The sequence below is a fragment of the Aquila chrysaetos genome, chromosome 8 (assembly GCF_900496995.4).
Source record: "Aquila chrysaetos chrysaetos chromosome 8, bAquChr1.4, whole genome shotgun sequence".
Classification (NCBI taxonomy): domain Eukaryota; kingdom Metazoa; phylum Chordata; class Aves; order Accipitriformes; family Accipitridae; genus Aquila; species Aquila chrysaetos.
In genome coordinates this window covers 25,235,314-25,250,913 of record NC_044011.1, presented here as the reverse complement: position 1 = coordinate 25,250,913, position 15,600 = coordinate 25,235,314, and the positions used below count along the sequence as shown (strand labels likewise).

At 35.7% G+C, this 15,600-nt stretch overlaps 1 protein-coding gene across 8 annotated transcripts in view; it reads left to right on the top strand.

Moving 5' to 3' along the window:
• The window catches only part of LAMA2 (laminin subunit alpha 2), a 394,697-nt gene that overhangs the window by 171,314 nt on the left and 207,783 nt on the right, over positions 1 to 15,600 (top strand). The window lies entirely within an intron of this gene.

Genomic DNA, 15,600 nt, shown 5'->3' with positions numbered 1-15,600 from the left:
GTCTGCATGTGTCCATGTGTGCACATACACACATATTCATGCCCTGCAGGTTAATACCAAATATTTGCTTTCTAAAGTCTTGGATGCTTTAGTGGTCTATCAGGCTTCTCACCACTAGACTTTCTGCTATCATACATGATACCTTCATGAAAATCTCTTTATTTTCCAGAGAGTAGAATTGAGGACTGAATGAGTCCTAAATGTGAGGAAAGCTAAACAGCTTTCCCTTTACCCTAACTCCGATCATGCTAAAACTCACCAGAAATGCTAACACTAATACACTTGAGCACATTTTCCTCTGTAGTCTCTTCAGGCTAGTCAACCTCTTATTTATTTATTTTCTTCCTGCTGGCTGAAAATCAACATGACAGAAGGTAAGTGAGCATGTTGAAACTAAATAGCATCATTCCAAAGAATTGGGCATCCTGTTCATGGCTATAAATTGTTAAAGATAGTCAGGCTCATTTTGCTGGGCAAGGGAGAGTTTCTTCTATAATCTTCCATGTCTGGTGAACTTACCCTGAGATATGACCTGATACTTTTCCAGGCAGAATTTCATTCTGCTTCTATTCAGTGAGCAAAATAATGGTAAGAACGTGCACAAATTATTTGAACACGGAAGATATTTTTTCAGTGTAATTTGGAGATCCTTTGTGGTTACTGTCAGATATCTCTGTATGAATGAAGCAATTTGCCTTAATAACCTAACCATATAAATTTTTGATACTACAATAATACTGAAAGCACTCACAAATTACCACAGTACATCTTAACTGTCATGTTGCATCATGTAAATTATAGTCATAATGACATGCTTAGGCCATATGATTTATGCTATGGAAAAGGAAATGGAAATAGAACATTGAGAGTCCTTATTTGTAAACTCAATAAAACATTTCTCCAAATAGCTGAAACTGGATAAAACCAAATAGCTGAAACTAGATAAAAACATCCTTTCTTGAGAGTGATTGCTAGCTGTGTTACAGTAGAATAATTGGTGTCTCAGAGCAGGCAAGCTTCTCTAAGAATTTTTGTCTTAGGAAATGATTTAGAGAATGATTTAGGAAATCTTATATCAAGATATACACTTCTATTGTAATATATAAACCTTGTGTCACAGAAAACTGCCTTTCCTTTTTATTGTTAAAATTATGCTCTTAAATACTATTCCCCAAAATAAAATTGAGTAACAAAAGGTTGTAACCATCCTGCATTTCCTAGTTTTCAAATATAGCTTGAAAACCTTATTTAAAATAATTCTTTTAATATAAAGTAGGCATGTTGTGCATATGCCTCCACAATGTTGATTGCCATATGTTTGCTATCTGCTTGTTTTACATCCATCTCCAAATGCTTCTTTTGGATGAAAAAAGCATTATAAATAGGATGCTCCTGAGTGTGCAGCCTTCAGCTTTTTCTTTTTCATCTGAATCTGGGTGACACTAGGCTATGGGATACTGGTCTTTGACTGTGTCTCTAAGGAGACATTGTAAATAACAAGAGGCTATAGATGGTACAGGATTCTTCTTTATGTCAGAGTGGGACAAGAACATGAGCAAATTACTTTAACAACATCACCATATCCTTTTAGTCTTCTAAATGTATATGCTGCTCTCAAAACCTAAATTTTGTTGTGCAAATACAGATAATTTTTTAAAAAGCCAGGTATTTTACCTGTCTGACTATATAATATGTGTTTGAACTGAAAAATTGAACATTGTTTTTGATGCAGAATAAGTTTGGGAGTAATCTGGAGAAATTTAATTTCTAGAAATAAAATATCTAGTGGATAATTTGGGAGAACAGATTTAAAATGGCTAGTATTAAGGTTTTAGTAGGTATCATAAAATAGTTTATCTCCTTGCCTGCCTAGCTTATCATAGCCTTTTGAACTAAGGATTGCAGCAATCATGAGGACTTGCGGTCTGTTAGAGCTTCTAGTTACTGAAAAATTGTCTTATTCTATCAACTCTAATTGCATTTTAATTTGAAATGTATTTGAAAACCCCATTTGGTTTTTGTTAGCAGTTTCTTAAATTGTTTTGACAATGGATCTATAAGGTTGTTTTAAACTTGTGTCCATGCTAAAATATTTTATAAATTTGCCTGAAAGTGTTATGGGTTACATTCTAATAATGTTTGATCAGAGCACTGAAAGGAAAGTGTAAAATTAATTAAAAATTAGATACCAAACTCAGGATGACATGAAAAACTTGTTTCTTTAAAGTCAGTGTGGAAGGGTTAGGTGTCTGCAGTGTTTCAGAAGTCTGACATGATGTATATACTCTGCCTCTTTTCCTTTGACACCTCAGCAAAAAGCAATTTGATCATTTGTATGCTGAGCAGAAGCCATTTACGATTAGCCAAAAGAAAACATGATATGGAGCATATCTAAATAAACACATGACCCCCCATGACACACACACACACGAGGGGCAGCTGAGGCCACTTGAGATTCCATGAGGAAACATCCGTCTTTGGTTAGAGAAAGTCTCTCTGCTTTATTTTGTCTCTGCTGCTGCAAATTTTGTGTTCCCTTTCTCTGCTAAGGGCCAGCTTTAACCATGAAGGTGGAGATGTACTCCATCTCTTTCAGATGGTTAGGGCACTGCCCTTGATCAGCAGACACAGGTTAGTTCAGCCTTTAGGTGGAGGCTGTCCTAGAATCCAAGTCTCTGAACATTCTTAGGTCTCAACACCCAGCAGTCCTACAGAAAACAGATAATATATCCCCTCTAACTCCTCTGTCTGGGTTTTGAGCAGATATTAATGCTGCCATTACTCAGACTGCAAGCAACGTGACAGAAGCCCTAAACCACCTCTGCTCAAAACCACTGTTTGCTTACTGACAGATTTTACTCAGATTGAGAAGTTTCTTGCATCAAATGTTGTTTTACAGGAGCCATTTGAACTAGTTGTACAGCATGATCCCATTCAGTGTAAGTAAAGTTAATGTAATTTGGTCCTTCATGAAGTCAGAGTATGGTGAAAAATAAAGCAAAAGATGCTTGAATAAAAGGCTTTGTTACCTCTTGGAAAAATTCTAGTACATCATGTTTGTCAACTCCATAGACTTAAGTAGCTATATGGTGGATACATTGTTCTTTCCGTGACCTCTAGTTAAAACCAAGACAACAGCTGAAAGTTTTGTGTAGAGTCTGTGCATACAGAACAGAAAGGGGTCTTGTTTGACTTAACACTGTCACTTCATTTATTTTACCTGTTCTTTTACAATTAGCTGTGTAACCTATTTGCTGACTGACAGAAGTCAATGTTTCTTTGAGTCCAGAAATGAAGACACTATAATAAGCCTGTAGTCAATACGTACAAACTTTAAAAATCTATGAGCCCTTTAAAAGTACTCTACCATGGAAAGCTAAAGATTGGGATGGAGTGAGCAGTTTGTTTTGTGACGTATTATCTATTGCACACTGCCCAGAATACCTCATAGGATTAAATATTGAATTATAAAATAATCATAAGCTAGGTCCTTGTGGCTTTTATGTTTATTTCCTTCCATTTGTTTTCATTTCTTAGGCAATTCTGATGCAAAAGGCAGAATAATGCAAAGCAAATTGCAGTCTACAGCTCCCAGAGGGGAGGGAGGGAGTTGAAACCCAAAACATAAAGAAGCGTAAATAATACAATAATCAGCTGGAACAGAACTCCCAGGATCAATTGTCCTAAATTATTAATGCGTCTAAAGCCAGAAAGCTTCATCTAGTATTGTCATGGTTTCCGATCTTGAGACTTTCTTGTTCATAGGACATGATAGAGTTAGATAGATCTACAACTCTCTTTGTTGCTTTTACTGCCTGCCTCAAAAAGGAGAACAATCTAACCTAACACCTTTTAGTATAAATGAATGAGATGCAAATTAGATTGTTGTTGGAAGCTACCTTTTTCTACCATCAGTTTGTTTTGAAATTCATTGGCCTTATGAAAAGCAGTGAGTCACCTAGCCTACCTAATTCCAACACTCAGCTGTGTCTTCAATTTAGCCAGCAGACTGATTTTTTTGAGCATGTGTCTGTATTGCTTTTATTGTCAGGGAAGCGAAGTAGTGAAACTTAGGCGGGCTGATGCGATCTCCCTTTGTGCGCCTTTATAAGATACTTCTTTCAGCTGGTTATATGGACAGTTTAGAATATTTGGTTCCCTTGTGCAGATGGGTTGTCCAGGTCTAAGCAGGCCACCCCAACATTTAGTAACAAGATGGCAGTGCTTGAAGTATCTGCTAACTCTTTGAAGGATTTTTCTGCAGTGATGGTAAGTCCAGTACTCTGTGATGAATTTGCCTTTTTTTTATACCCTCTGCACAGAAGTGAGTTTCAGCCCGAGATTTGAATGAAGATTTGATGAACAAAGAACATCTGCAAGCTTGCAAAAGTAAATTGGGGATGGAGTAGGGAACGTGATCCTCAAGTATAAGGCATAACATATCAAAAACAATTTTGTATGGACGTTTATTGATTCTTAATGTCTTGTAAATTCGAGTGGGATGAAATAGTTAAGTTATATGCACATTATCCATATTTGTAAAAGAAACAGTAACAGGCATCAGCAGCACATAGTATGCAAGAAATCTCCATTCAGTGTAACACCCCTGAAGTTATTCACAGTTGCTGCAGATCCTCAGATTTTTTTTAAGTAGTGTCAACAGCCAACATATAGCAGCAAATTAAAATGATTCATTTGAACCTAAAGAAAAATATCTTTTGTAAAGACAGCTACTTCAGTATCTTTTGCCTTTCATATTTGAATGCATTCTTCTGATAAAAAGCTGGTTTAGTTTATTGATATGTTTTCATTTTTAACAAGTAAACCTTAAACTAATATAAATAATGTAATTTTATTTTAAATCACAATCTAAATTGCCTTGACTGAAATTAAGTCACCATGGTAATCAGACTCAGTCAACATGTATGAAGATGTTTTCAGCTTATGCCAAATGTGCTGTTTATTTTATTAGCACTTACTTCACTATAGCTTCTAGAAATTGAGATAATAGGCAAATTCAGATACTGAAAGGATGAGACAAACACAGCAGGAATACAAGTGAAGAGCAAAACATTTTAAAGATCTGAACCACAGCAGACTGATGCTTCCGTTAAGTTTACTTGATTTGTATTACATGATTGGCTTTAGATTCTTTATCTTTGCTGATATATTCTCTCAGCATGACACCGTGAAATGAGGCAGGGGTAGGTCTCTGATTATTCTTTCACAGCTCTGGCTAGCAAAATTTTGCTTGATCCCCACTACAAATTGAAACAATATCAGGACTCCTATTTGGGGTTCAGCTGTCCATGACTGTAAAGAACTACCGAGACATAAGTAAATTTTGAACACTTTGTTCCTCATTAATGCTTTTAATGATGTTTGGATAGCCTGTTGGGACAGTTCAAGTACAGCCATTATTGTGATTGCAAGCAAAGCTAACGATGCCCAGTAGATTATTATGGCCTCTTTGCGCCTTGGAAATGAGTTGAAACAGGGCTCAGAATCTGGCTAGCTGAGTCCACTGACTGCAGTATTTCATGCATCCCATGATACATTTAATTTCTTTATGCTAAAATCATCTTATATTACTGTAGAGAAAAGAGGAAATTTATTGTTGGTGAAATTATTTCATAAATCTCAAGTGTTCTTTGTGTTACCTGCTTACCCAAGTCTGCCTTGAAGGCAAGGGTTTTAATCAATAGTGGCAGTTGACAAATGGAGAAACAAGCAGGAAATAAAGTAGTTTCACAAAAGAAGGGATGTGAATGCTAGAGAGAGAATACCGAGAGGTGTTAGGAAATAATGAAGAAGAAAGTAAATAGGGGAATATGCTTGCCAGTTTGAAAAGTCTTACTCTTCTTATCTCTGATCCCAAATACTAAAATACTGAAGGATCCAATAAAGCAGAAGAAAAAGAAAAAAAGTCTTTGACTTGGAAAGAATTAATGTATCTGGTGATTTGTATTGAGGGCTAATCAACATGCAAAGAAGCATGGTGATGGTGATTCCTAAGCTAGAGATAGCTAAATTGAATAGTGGTTATTTAAGACTGCAAAGGAAAACTGAAGTTTATGAAAGGGAGGTTACATGGGGGGTTTGTTCCTCTTGTATGCCTTTGCATACCAAGTACTTCTTCAGCAAATAAGCGTTTGCTTTGAAAATTATATTTGGAGTTCCTTGCTGATCACAGGCTACCTGGAAGTAAAGGGTTTAATGGAGTTTTACTCAACTTACCCACTTACATTAATCAGGCACCATTTATAGTCCAGACATCTAGTTGATGCTGGGTTACACAGGAGTGTGATGAAGGAATCTATGCCCATCACCGAAAGGGTATACATAAGAGCTACTGAAAGGTCATTCTCAAAATATGAGATCCACAAAGAGGTAGTGTTCAGTTCAGTTTCCAGATTTCCCTTTAAGAATAACTGAGTTCCTATTTCAGATTTACCTGCCTCCCCCCCAATTTACTTTAAATTTAAATAGATTTAAATAGATTACAAAAACTTGAAGTAGAATGTGATTGAATTTGTTGAGTTTAGAACTCATTAGTAGAACCACATGATGCCACTGAGCTTTAGGTTTGTAATTTTGTGGTATTCAACTTTTGCTTTCCACATCAAAAAGGCAGTATGCAGAAGGGCAAAAGTACTGAGAATTTCTGATGGTGCACAAGGGAAACAGCCTTTTCTGCAAACCATTTGCAAAACTTTCAATCTGTGCTATATTGTTTTTGAAGTCTGGCATGCTCAGTAGCACCTGACAGTCTCAAAATGTTCTTGACAAGCAGCTTCTCTACAAGATGGATATATTCCATTATTTCCATTTTACATATAGGAATTAGCATTGCTTTTCTTCTTGTCTGTCTTCAGAAATTAAGTTTTGGTGCCTAAACTTGATGGACTAACTTTACCTTGTGTCATTAAGAAGTTTTAAGACCAAACCAGTGTAGCACAGGTGCCCAAATCCAAGCGCTAGTCACCTGTGTACAAATGCAGTTAAGAGGTATATGCACGTGAATTTGTGTGATGCGTATTTCACTGTATGGGTGTCATGTGAATTTTTAATTAGTTCATAGGTCTGAGAGACCTAATCCAATGAACTTTGTTGGTGGCTTTTTACATCCATTATCAATAACAGAAAGGTTGAATATTTGTACAAAAAAATATTGGCAGGAGTCACTCATTTTTAACACACAAAGCACCATTACTAAGTGGAGTATAGAAGAAGGGAGAGTGGTTTATCAGTGGTTGAAAATGGTACAAATTCAATTAAGATATCATTAGTGAAAGAAGGCTCAAACTGACACTCGAAGTGCATAGAAAGAGCTGCTTTTTATTTTATTTTATGTTTGTTTATGGGGAGAAGCAACCAGTTTCACAAGTAATAATAATAAAAATTAAATGAGTAATTTTGTGAATTCTATATATTTTTGACTTTTTCATAAATGTTTGGTGAGTGGTAGGGCCATTATGCTGTGAGCACCTTACAAACTCTGATTTTCAGAGGGTGATATTCCATACTTACTAAATTTCCAGTCAGTCATCCAAAAAGTATCAAAATTATCACTTTTGTATGTTTCAGTTTAGTAAGAAAAAGACAGAGAAAGGCAGACCATCAGATAGTCTGATATGAACATAATATTTTAACATCTATACTGGGTCTGTTTGGGCTGTAGTTAACTTTCTTCATAGTGGTATGCGTGGTGCTGTGCTTTGCATTTGTGGCTAAAACAGTGTTGGTAACACACCAGTCTTTTAGCTCTTGCTGAACAGAGCTTGCACAGCACCATCAAGGCTTTCTCTCCAGCCCTTGCCACTGATCTTTTAAGTCTTTTCACCTTCCTTCTATTTTCTCCCCATCCCATGGGAGACAGGAGTGAGAGGCAGGTGGGGGTTTGGCTGCTGGCCAGGGTCAACCCACCACACCACCATTGAAAGTGATAGAAGAAATACAAACTTTAAGCCTTTGACAATGCAGCAGTTGCAAAGGAAGTTTTCAGTATGGCTGCAATATACTGACAAAGAATTGAACAATGAAATGGTAAGCAGAACTGACAAGAAAGTAGCACAATAGTGATCAGAAGCTTGAATTATTGGTTTAGTTTTAACTTGTCTTTTCATAGAGTCATTGTTCTAAACACTGTAATATTGTGAGTGACTCACGCTTTGATCTAATATCTGAACAGGGTATGAAGCATCCTTTAAATCCTGTAGGTCATGTGTCTCCTGTACACTATTCCCTCTGTTTCATCTACCCTATCATTCATTACCTGATGGCTAAAGATTTCTGAATGGACCCATACTGTTTCATTATACCTCTAGAAGGCAAAAGGAGCTCCATTACTTTATGTTCCTATTAAATTTACATACTGTAAGCTGATCTTTAGCAGGAGAGAATGATGGGGCAAAGATTTTATTTTCCAGAGAGAGGCTTTAGCTAATTACAACAAATTTCTTTAGAAAGCAAGCCTCAGTGGAAATTTTAAATATTCAGTAAGTTTCTAGAAGTAAGAGTTACCCTAACTACAGAACGAATTTACCCTTGCCTTCCTGGACCCAAGAGACAAAAGGGTTAAGACCAGATGTTTGGCATATTGAAGAGATAATCATGTGCTAGAACCCCAATCTGAACTGTGATGAATTATTAAACAAGTGGTTTGTTGGGTGATTGAATATTACCTGCAAAGCACTGCTCGTCTCCTTGAGGCACATCCAGAGCTAACTGAATTGAGCCAATTAGACTGACTGTCTCTTCAATGAGTTGTGACCTATCAATGGTAATAGCTTATTATGATGATAAATGAACCCATCTCTCAAACTGAAGCCTGAGTACACACTTCAGCAGTTTCCCTGAATCATAGGGCCATTACCTATCAACTTCAGATTGACAGGAGCGACAGCAATGAGAGCAGATACCATGCATGGGTAGACACAGATGATTGTTTTACCCTAATGAATATATTTGCACTTATTTTTTGTGAGGTTGTTTTGTGGTTTTGTGGTTTTTTTTAATGGGCCTGCCTGAACATTCCATATTTTGCTAGAAGTACCTAACATTTCTCACAATATGTGCAGTACCACCCCTGTCTCCTGAGATGGCTGGATGAATTTCTGGTTGGTATCTACATGCTTTTTCAGTCTCAGGGGCACTCTGTATTATGATACAGGTGAATCCTTTTTTCTAATTGAAGAGTTTCTTTTATTTGTTTGGCCCTCTTAGCCCTATCAATTTATTTTCCAGAGGTAATTTCCTCAGAAAAATGAGTAAGATAGAGGAACCATAACATTACCAATATTTTTCATTATTTTATTACAAGCTTTTGAAACCTTTAAGTATCAAATATCATGAAATACTTAGACACTTCTAGACAAGTTCCTTGACTAGTTTAACACTTTTTGGTGACAGGAAAATTTTTCACAGTGAAGGCAGTTGTTTTAACAACTTTCTGTGTCAGTTTTCTTCTGGGCTTTTCGGGTCATTCCCCCTCTGCCCCCCAGTTAAGGATTTCAAGTGTATTTTATTATTTAAAAATAACAGTGCCAGAGATACATACCTTCAATTTACTGTCCTGAAAGAAGATTTTGGTTATGACACAATTTTTAAAATAAAATTGCGTAAGCTAAATGGCTTTATATATTCCTAAACCATATCTCAATTATCCATAAGATAGTTAGAGTCTGCTCTAAAAGTGTGGCCTGGAGCGAGTACTCCCTTCAATGACAGGCTTTAACCTATGTGACTAGCCAGTCAGCACAGCAATCCTACCTGTATCCATGCCTCTTTTACATGCTTTGTTCCAGGTTTCCTGCGGTGTGTCCTGGTGAGCTGTGCCTCACTGCAGTGCATACTTTACTGTGCAGTTAATAAGGCAAAACTTACAAAATTTTAAGTTTGCTTTGTCGTGAACTGGGTAGCAGGTTTACAGCAATATTAATGAATATAAATACAGTGAATAGTAATCCATAGTTCTCCATCAATATCGTATCTTCCATGCTCCAGAAAACCATAGTGCAATATTTCATTTACTTTGAAGTTTTTTTGAAGCTTAGATGATCAAAGTATGTCATATTAGAAAGGAACTTTTTCTTCTTACATATTTTGAATTAAATGCAACAGTACAGAGCTATACATACATCTAGTCATTTAAAATGTTTGCCAAGTTAAAAAAAAGAGATGGAAAAGTAAAAAAAGTAAAATGAAAAAGAAAACTAATAGATCGTATTCTGTTGTCATTAGCTATGGAAACAAAATTTCCTAACTTAATAAACCTAGGCAGTCTAAGCTAATAAAACTGGTGGACTGAAACTTCATTTTTTAACTTATGAAGTAGATTTGTAACAACAGATGCCTTTAAAGCTAATCAAATAAATTTGACATTGTTTGGTCAGCTGTGTCTTATTACTTAAATGTGTGAGCTAATTCTGTTTAGTCTGCTGTGATGAAAAGTCCTTTTGAGAAAGAACTTTCTAAATTTTGTTGCTGAGAATCATCTTATGTGATGTGCAGTCCGGTAAATTACTTCTCTCTTTCATAGATGATGTATTAGTTCAGTTTAGGTAGATGCACAAAACCCCAGTTTTGTCACTGTCCTATGTCTTCTGTTTTATGTCAAATATATGATACATATATGTTTGAATACAAATAGCTTTATATGTTTTTCTCATCTGTTGAACAAAAAATATGAATGCATGACACAAAGGATGCAAGAGAATAAAACTAGTCAGATGAGATTAAAAAAACTTAGAAACTTAAATGTAGGAATGATCAAGGCAACCTTTCTTAAACAAACCTCTACCTTTTATATTAGAGCTAGCTAACAATTCTTCATTAAAACACTGGTTTGGCTTTTTCCACCAAACATTTTCAATTTTTCTATTAGAAAATTTGTTTCAGATACTTTGTTTCAGATTTTGAACACTGTCTGAGCCTGTCTGGCATTAATGGAGATTTTCTGAGCTACTGCAGCCTGCCTTTGCAGATCTGTCACTCCTATTTTCTTCCTTTGTTACTGAAGAGGGGCTAGCAGTAGTAGAAGAGTTCTAACAATGGTAACAGACACAACAACTCAAAATCTCTTATTCCCACCATGAATGTGATGAAGTAGATGACCTTATCAGTAAATCATCAGACTCATTACCAAGCCTTCCCAGAGCTCCATGAAACAAAACATCCCTCTGCCTGCAATATTCAAGGAGATAAATGATAGCTGAAAGATTTGGGAGAGTCAAAAGAGCTCTCCAAATCTTGGAGTATCTCCTGACTGTCTCTGCACTGAATCTCAGTTTCAAATTAAGTAGAAGTGCATTCACTGTTCAGCGGTGGTCTCATCAAACTGTGAAACCTGTATGAAAATCTGTGACAAAACATGGTTAATACAATTTACAGAGTTGCAAATGTAATGTTTTTCTGAAAGCTACAGACAAAAGTAAAATAAATAAGAAAAAAGCTTCCAAATATTCAATGCAAGTTTTTGTGAGGAAAAAAAAATTTTTAAAAATTGATGAAGCTCATATGCTTTATTTGAAATAATGAAAGCAGCAGCTTTTCCCTTAAGTTACATTTGTTTATAAATATTTTTACTGATTCTAGTGTACTTTCAGTCCACCGTCTATATACTTGGCTCATAGCCATTGAGAGTATTACTCTAGGCAAATATGAAAAACTAAGCCTTAACTACTTTTCCTGTAAATCATTATTTAGCTTCTCTGTCTACTTTCTTTCCGGTATTGTGAAGTGTTTTCTGTATTTGCTTTTGAGAAGTAAGATAATTCTGGGCTATCATCTGTAGATGCATTGTACAGAGTATTAACTTTGTTTTGATCACGTACTGTATGTTCCAAAAGGTAAGTGCTTTTGCTTCCCTCTCAAGGTTTTTACATGAAAGTTCTTTCAAGCTGTCTTTCAGTATTTTGGATGGCTAAATGCTGCAGGTTCTGTTTAGAAAATGGTTGTTCTATAGATCTATGAAATGTTTTACGACAAACAAGTCTCATTTTTTCATGGATGCAGCTAACATCCATGTAAAAATTTACAGTAAATCTATAAAAAAGTATTTTTGTGTTTTCTTCCAAAGATTCTTAGTGTTTTTAACACAGGAAAGCTTATTTAAATTGTTATGTAGGTTTCCTGTATGTATTTTGCATGTTTTATTTTTTAGTTCCATTTAAAATTCAACATTTTATGTCCATTCCTGCATAAAAGATATGCAGAACGTGTAGTTATGTTCTGCTCTGTAACAAAGCAAAAGTCTGTATTTTTCAAATACAGACATTTTGGCTAGTTTGAATATATCCAGGGCTTTTTGAGTTGAAGATGACAAATTATTTACTTAGTAACATTATGAAATTTTTCTTATGTTTAGCGAGAGGGCACTAGTCTAAACAGATTTTGATCTGACCTACTAAAGTCCTTCTGACATTTTTACAACACAAATTTAGTTTCATATTCAAATACCAAAATCATCAGAGAGCTGAAAAGCCACCTATCAGTTTCTCTATTGAGGTACCTGAGATTGTTCTGTGATGCTCAGAGGTGTAGAGGAGAACCGCAGCAGAAATAAGTGTAAAGTAACTATAGTAAACCATGTCTTTGACAATGATGTTTCAGAGTTTCTTGCCTGTTAGAAGTGTGCTGTTTTCTAGTACTGCAGCATTTCATAAAGCGCTGAAAAGACTGGTTAGTTATTGAAATATGTTCACTTGCCTGAAGAATATGGTGAATTTAAACTTCTATTACAAAGCAGGATTTATTTTGCTCTAGGCAGGTAGTGACTACCACTTTAAAATAAGTGGATGTTAATTAATGCTTGAATACAGCAGATATTATATTGGATAATGTGGCTACAACTCCACATTATTAATGAAAAGATCCATCATAATGAGTATATTACCGTCCATGCTGAATTATGATGGAATTCTTATGGTAGGATAAATGACATCCATTGTAAAACCTAATGGATATCATTATGGTCAGTGTTAAAACAATGAATACCAAATGAATGAGTAATAGGAGGGACACTAAAACTAGATTTTATTCATTAGCTGTGTTGTTCAAAATGTATAATCAGTATCACAGATTTATGTACACATCTTAGTTAACTGTGTGTGCGCTTTGGACAATCTGGGACCGTCAGGAAAATTTTACTATTGCAGCAAAAAGTTCTTAACCATTGCACTCGAAGTACCCATATATGTTTTATGTAAAATATTGAAAGTACAAAGAAAATAGTCTGAATACTGTCCAAAAGGCCATAAATCTTTTCTTCTTTTCTTTTGTATACAAAGGAACTTAAATAGAAATCCCAGCAGTATGACAATGGCAATTAAGCAAACATTTTGTAATTGGTGTGCTTTATTATCCTGACTCTGCGAACAAAATCATGAATACTTAGTGACTTGAGCTGCCCTAATAAGTACATCTGCTTGGGATACCATTCAGCATCCCATTAAGAGCAAAGATAAAAGCACCCTGTAAGGTAGCTCCAACTACGAGTACACGGTATGTTTATTGAGCTCGTCAAACTTCCCAAAGTTCTTACAGTTGTCCATAGGGCTTCTTTGTCATTGTAAGTTCTGTGAGGGCTTCTAAGAGGTTCTCTTTATTAATTAATTAGTTAACTTATTTATTTATTCCTAGTTGGTTTTTGTGCCAGCTTTCCACAGGGAAATGCTAATTGCTACAGCTTTAGAGACAGTTATGTTTTTAACAACTGGTCTAAAAATATCCCATGATCCCACTGAGTTCTTGTTTTTAGGGAGGGGAAGGGGACAAAGTGGAGTTCATAAGGGAATTGTGTCTAGAAAGAGAGTGGATGCATGCTTGCATGTGGCCTAATTCTCATCTGGACGATTAGGAAGAAAATGAAGTATAATTTTACCAGAGAAGTATGGGTCATTTTTATGGAGGATTTTTTGTATCTTAAAATAAGGAAGGCAAAAATTCTCCGATTTGTTCTCAATCTGTATTGGGTATACAAACATGTATTAGCTATTCTATTACAGAGCTTGGATCTGGATCTATATTAGGTGTTCTCTTCTGTGGATCCGTATCAGTTATTCTACAGTGGCTCTGAGGAAGAACTTTCACCTGCAATACTGAGAGAAGTGGAAGCACAATGTGTAATAAAGCAGTAAACTGCAAACAAGATTCACACTGCAGATCTGAGAAGAGGAATTTGTCCTGAGAGGGAGATCATAGATTCAGGTTTAGAACTACTCTTGCCAAGTAGTTTTATTTGGCTCTTCAGGGTGAACAGAGAGATGTGGTAATACATTATCTTCTGAGTATGTTGCTATTATTATGATCATAAGGCACCGAAAGAAAGGTTTATACTTCCAGTTCTTGACATAGAATCATAAACCATTAGTATCTGTCAGAGGAAAAGACAAAGTTTGAGAATATAAAAATATCTAAACTGTACGAGAGGAAAGTCCATCCAGCCCAGTAGCCTGTTTAATCATAGTGGTCAACAGCAAATGCTAAGGGAAGAGTGTAAGAAGTAGGCAAGGGCATAGTGATACTTCATCACATACTTCCCTAACCTCAACCAACCTGTAGCCTGAGTACCTCTAAACTGATGGAGGTGTCTTTGTATTTAATGGTCTTCATTCATCCTAACTGCACATTAAAACCTTTATCACATGAAGATCTAACAATAAATGAGGGTCTTGTTTGGGACAGCAAGTCTGGTTCTGTGGCAGGCCACTCCATGTCCTGCCTTCTGCCATTGTTATTTGATTGAAAAATGGTTCTGTGGGAAAATCCAGGAGATGAAAATGTTTTCTGTCTAGCCTCAGTTGCAATATTAAATGTTCTTTATTTTTTTTAAGCAAAACCATAGTGGTTTTGGAATAGGTCTTAGTCCTGCTTTACTCTGTCCATTTACACTGGCAAGTCAGATAAGTGGTCTGGAGGCAAAATTACCTGTACTTTGTAAAGAAATGCAGGTATTTGCCATGACATCAAAGCACAAACTATTATATTTTCTTCTTATCCATCTGTTTATGCTGTAAATTGCTATCTATTACGTTTGACACTGATCAGAAAGAAGGAAAATATTTTAAGATTATATTGTAGGAAAATACTTTTAAATGTCTCTTTTTCAGGGATGAGTTATTTCTGTCTTCACATTATAATCTTCTGCTAATTAGTTAAGAGTTAGGTTAGCAGTGATTAGAATCTGTATGTCCTTGGTGTTAATGCATTACAAATTTTTAAACCTCTGATCCAGGTTAGTATCAAAATAAATGAAGGAACCACATATTGTTATTACTCTTCTAATCTATGTGATTGTATCACACACTACATTTTTGTACTGGAGTATATAAAAAGCAGTGAGCCCTGCAAAGTGATCTGAGCCAGTACTAAAATAGCTAAATAAGGTTGAAGAAAGGAAAGCAATAAATCAGATCAAGTAGAATCCTAGGAGGATACGGAAAAGAATAATTAGTGTAACTGCTTTTCAAGGCATATTCTGGCTTTTCTTGAGTGGGCCCATGCAAGAGAAGTAGTGGTCAAAAAAATATCTTTCCCAGCTTATGTTGTCCCACTTCTATTGCAGAAATGAGGTCAATACTGCATTCTCCAAAACCTGCT